At 40.3% G+C, this 5,302-nt stretch overlaps 1 long non-coding RNA gene across 1 annotated transcript; it reads right to left on the reverse strand.

Moving 5' to 3' along the window:
* Positions 1 to 2,309: 2,309 nt before the first annotated feature.
* On the reverse strand, positions 2,310 to 4,674 carry LOC134460074 (uncharacterized). The gene is made up of 3 exons (XR_010036970.1): positions 4,564 to 4,674; positions 4,010 to 4,077; positions 2,310 to 3,054 (listed from the first exon to the last, which is right to left on the reverse strand). It is a non-coding gene; the product is annotated as an uncharacterized LOC134460074 (long non-coding RNA).
* Positions 4,675 to 5,302: the final 628 nt, after the last annotated feature.

Here is a 5,302-nt window from a genome sequence, read left to right on the forward strand (position 1 = left end):
CGTGAGTCTCCACGGACGGGGATAGAGTGAATGACTGTGAGAATCACAGTAAGGGAGAAAGCCGATAGATTTGCTTTATTTTGTCTCTTCTATTCTGTGTATATTGTGAGGCCTTCTCTCAAATAAATCAATACCTCAAATGAGCTTGGAACTCTACTCCGCAATGCCTATTTTCATGTCAGGTAGGCTACTGTAATTGCTGCCCCCAAATGGCCAAAGATAATTTAAGAACAATCAAAGTGCTTAACAGAGATATTTCATGTATGTTTCACCTTCATCAAAAGACCGAAGGCTTGCCTTCAGGGACAAGTTTGGATTATTATGACAAGCACCTTTAATGCGGTCATGAGTCTCCATGGACGCGGGCATATTAAGTGACTGTGAGAGTCACAGAGAGAAAGCCAATAGCTTTGGTTTATTTTGTCTCATTTACTCTGTTTATATTGTGAGGCCTTCTCTCAAACAAATCAATAGGCCTACCTCAAATGAGCTTGGAACTCTACTCCACAATGTCTATTTTTATGTCAGGTAGGCTACTGTAATTGCTGCCCCCAAATGGCCAAAGATAGTTAAACAAAACAAAAAAAAGTTTTTTTTTTAAATTAAGACTCAGAAAGTAAAGTGAATTGTACCATCTTATTCTCTTGAACTGAAGACTTGTCATATGGAACATAGTGATTAAAAAGGCACATTAGTCCAGGACCAGCCCTGTAGACCCGTTCGCAATTTTGAGTTGAGGGCGTTTCTCGCTGGAATTGAGTTAGTGGGTTCCTAGACATTAAAAATCACGGAGGTGCTTGTCCACCATAGTGCCAGATTTTTCACAATATGGCTGCCAAATATGGTCGCCATCGCCTATGACAAAAACCTGTGTTTTTTACTTTTAAACTGTTTATACACATGCCATACATCAATTCTGACCATTTTTTGGAGAGGAAACCATTTCTGACAATTACATGAGGATAATGTGACCTTAAAAGGTCATTGCCAAGGTCAAATGTGCTATTCTGAAGAATGTCAATAGACTTTCATTGTAAAAATGAGAAACAAATTCTCAATTATGGTATGAGCAGTTATTTGCTGATATTGCTATGATTATTTTGTGTCAGTATAGTGTCAGTATAGTCCTTAAAAGGGCAAGGTCAAGGTTAAAGATCAACATTACAGTATAAAAAAAAATTGGTCATTGATAAACAATGTTTTGGACATAATAATTGTAGTATTCATATTATAACATACAGCGCCATAATTCTTATATCCGCATTTTTGTATGACTACTTGCGCATCTGCTGAGAAACGAAATCCAAATCTGCCCGTTTAGAATCTTCGGCAAACCTCGGCGGATGACGTACGCACAGGGAGTCCAGTTCGCACAGACTCGCAGTCAGACTGGTCTCTCGCAGGCGAGAGGAATGATTTTTTTTTGAACAGGCGGCGGCGGACCAACACATATCTCCAAAGGTAGGCCTATGTAGTTTATTAAGTAACTATCAATGCTGTATTAAAAACGAATTGCAGACTAATTACTACTAATTAATGGCATGCTCATAACTGTCTCTGTCTCTTGACGGATGTAGGCCTATGGAAACCGATGCTGGTAAAACATCCTGTTATCCACCTTCTGTGATTAGCCAACTTGCTATACTTTGGTCAAAGTTTTGTAGTCAAAGCTAATGTGTTGTTCCCAGTGGAAGTAAATCAATGGTTGTTCGTTATTGTTTTCAATGCTAGAAGAAATATAAACTTCCCTAAAAAAATAAAATTCCCTGGGCTGATGTCATGAAAGCATGAGTTGCAAACGAAAGCACGAGTTGAAAGACCACCAGCTGATACAGCTAAAGCAGGGGTCCCCAAACTAAGGCCCGGGGGCCGGATGCGGCCCGCCATGCCCCTTTGACCGGCCCTCCATCTCTCTGCACCTCACCATTTACACTGACCCAAAGAAGCAATTCTCATAGAAAAAAAAAAAAAAACATTGTATCTATCTATCACTCATAAACTGTCATTCACTCATGTCAGTGACTCATTTTTCTAACCTTTCCTTGCTATTTTTACATGTGAAGTACTCACTTCTTTTGCAAATCACTTGTAATGATGAACTATTTTGTGCTAGAAACTATGGCTATAACAGGCAGCAGCCTAGCATACAGCCCACATTGATCCCGGCCCCTGATCACAGTCAGGAGCGATAATGTGGCCCCCAGAGAAAAAAAGTTTGGGGACCCCTGAGCTAAAGTTAGCCATACGGGCATGCGTGGGGCTAGACCCAAACTGACAACAAAGACAGGGTTGCAGAAGCAGAGGTTTGGTTATTACCGTAATTATAATTGTGATGAGAACAATTTGTAGTGCTTTTCATGACACTTTACAGTACAGAAATGCATGTATCCCTTCCATAAAATAGGCTACTACACATGCTGGCTACTTCCTCCAAAATCATACATGTTGTAATTTAATTAAATATATTTTGTGTGGTAGGAAATCCTCCCTGGATCCCTGTGAGACCCTCCTTGCAAGTCTGTTCTGCATGGAGTCCTCCATCATCAGCCGGGGTTGCCATTTGATCACCTTGCATGGCTGGAGCCTGTACCATGTTTGCACTTTGTTTACAAGCTCTTTTCTCTTTCTTTAAAAGTGTACCTCAGAAAAATACAGTGTAGTTAAGTATTTTGACAAATTGTAATAAAAGGAATGTATGCACTTTTTAAAAGTGTATTTTATTTTATTTCAAATACAGTGCAATTCAGTTAAAAAAACCAAAATACAATTCAGTATACTTTGTCAAATGCCACCAGTTTGAAGTTATGTATGTAAGGTTTTTTAAAATATAAATATTAATGTTCATTTTAACATCCATGTCTCAGTATTTATTTACAGTTGTGAAAAGGGCTTTCATCATTGTGGGTAGTAAGTGGTCAGATCCCCTTGGGACATGTCAACTGTCTTCTGTGGATGGTGGGACCAGGGCTCTGTCGTCTCTGGTCATTTGGTCTGATCACACTTCTGCTGGAAAGTCCAGTTCCCATCAGCCTCTGGGGATATTGCCTTCTGGATCTGTGGAATATATGCATATGTTTTAGAAATTTGGTCTGACTTGGTTTTGTAGTATGGTTAAGCACAGTAAAGTACTGTGCTTTGATTTAAAAAAAACTTCACTTGGGAGTGCTTGTCATCAAGGAGTGCTGCTTCACTTTTTTCTGGCAAGCAGGTGCACTTCAGCTTAAGGAAAAAGTAACTTTAAGATATGGCTTAACTCAACTGGTTAGTCTTCCCAAAGATTCCAAAGGCAAACTGATGGTAAAGTTAAAAAAAAAAAACTTCAATGAAACGGGCTGACGGGTTGCGACTACTGTCTTTGTCAGAGCCTGAAGCAGTTTGCCTTTGGAATCTTTGGCAAGACTAACCACAGTCAGTACTGAAGTTGAGTTTAGCCATGTCTTAAGCACTGAGAGCTGTCTCAAGTCGATTATGTTTGTTATACTGTAGTTGACTGCGGCCAACAGCATCCTGGTCTGGTAAATGAGTGGGGTATAGACCATGTGTTTTGATGGATGAATCAGAATGTGGTTTTGCATATTTTCCGGATCTGATGTGGTTCTGTGAGTATGGTGAATGAACGACATTGCAGAAACATTTGTCACCATGTTTCCTAAAAAATACATCAGTCATGTCTAGTACATATCACAAACAACTGAGGGTGGATTACAATATGCAGACTCCTGTCCTATCTTTCTCACTGGTCTGCTTGTGACCTCGTGATGATGTCACTGACGACAGAAAATAATTCAATATCTTGCAAAAGCACAATTCTAATGTAATTTTCTAATTTGGAGTCGGGGTGGTGAATGAAGAACAGTCCACCAATAGTTGTTGTGGCTAGGCTGACAGCGGGTAAACTTTGTTTTCTCCACGGAGGCAGGGCATCAGCAAAACGCCAGGTCACAAGCACAAGTGGAGGACGGGAGTCTGCATATTTGAAAGCACCCTAACAGTGACTGCAGAGACTTACCTGAGGTTCAGAAACTTGGGTACTGGGTTAACCACCTCTTGTCAAACAGAACTGGACTGCAGCTGAACCTACAGACAACATAACAAGCAGAAGTACTATTAGTTTCAACGATGTGATATCAGACTACTACTTTTGTACTTACATCCATAACAGTACTTTCACTTAAGTTATATTTGAATACAAGTAAATAAAATGGAGGATGCCAAATTGAGCATGGTATGTTGTTGTAATGGCGAGATTAAGTCACAGATGTTCCTGTCGGAAGGAAGCATATAAGACATTTATGGACAACCCTATAACTATTTGCAATCAGACATGGGTGTAATTTTAGGTGTGGATGGTGGGGACACTTTTGAGATGAACCTAGATTATCCCTACCATTTTCCCCACATTGTAATGGAAAAAAATAGCTGACCCGGACCATTTTACCACAATAATGTCCCCACCATTTGGAAAGCCAAACCTACAACTTTGCCAACAAGAGTTGTATAAAGTAGTAGAAGTACTGTTACACATGTTATTACAACACTAGTGGTATGACTACTAATACATACTGAGAGAAAACTCATCTCGGGATGACTCCGTGCTGGAAATCACTGGTCCATGTGATGGTCTGACTCTGAGCTTGAACAGGCAGGAGTAGGTCAGGCTCGCGATTGTAGCTGACTGGCTGAAATATAATAAAGACAAAATGTTGCGCTGCTCATCAATATCCCCACAAAAGTTCCCAAGCACAACTCCGTAGGCCTATTGCAACATCCACTGAAAGAGAACACGAACGACATGGTTTAGCCAGCAGCTTTATAAGACAGAGAACGGTATTTTGCACATCGTGGGACAGGAGCCAAAACTATGCATAACATGATGTTTCTCTTTGCAGCAGCTACAACCTAAACACCGACTTCAAGCCGCACAAGTATTGTGGTTAAAAGAGTACATGGGTTACAGGTATATCACTGGTAACCTGCCCACGAGAACAAGGTTACATTACAGACCAACTTTTACTAGCAGCTGAGTCACGTCACATACCTGTAATAAATGTGGAGTTATTACGGTAATCTGTTTTGGTGCTTGTTACAGTTGCCAAATCACAACTTGGACAACGGTGTTTGGTCAGCTGCTATTGAAACATGACTTGTTACATTAATCTGTTTTGGTGCTTGTTACAGTTTCCAAATCACAACTTGTGACAACGGTGTTTGCAGTTAGTCTAGGTCTGTGGGTGTTTGGGTAGCTGCTATTGCAACATTGCAATATGCTAACCAAACACCGTCGTCATGTTGCAATTAGCAG

The sequence above is a fragment of the Engraulis encrasicolus genome, chromosome 12, assembly GCF_034702125.1.
Source record: "Engraulis encrasicolus isolate BLACKSEA-1 chromosome 12, IST_EnEncr_1.0, whole genome shotgun sequence".
In the NCBI taxonomy this organism is placed as follows: Eukaryota; Metazoa; Chordata; class Actinopteri; order Clupeiformes; family Engraulidae; genus Engraulis; species Engraulis encrasicolus.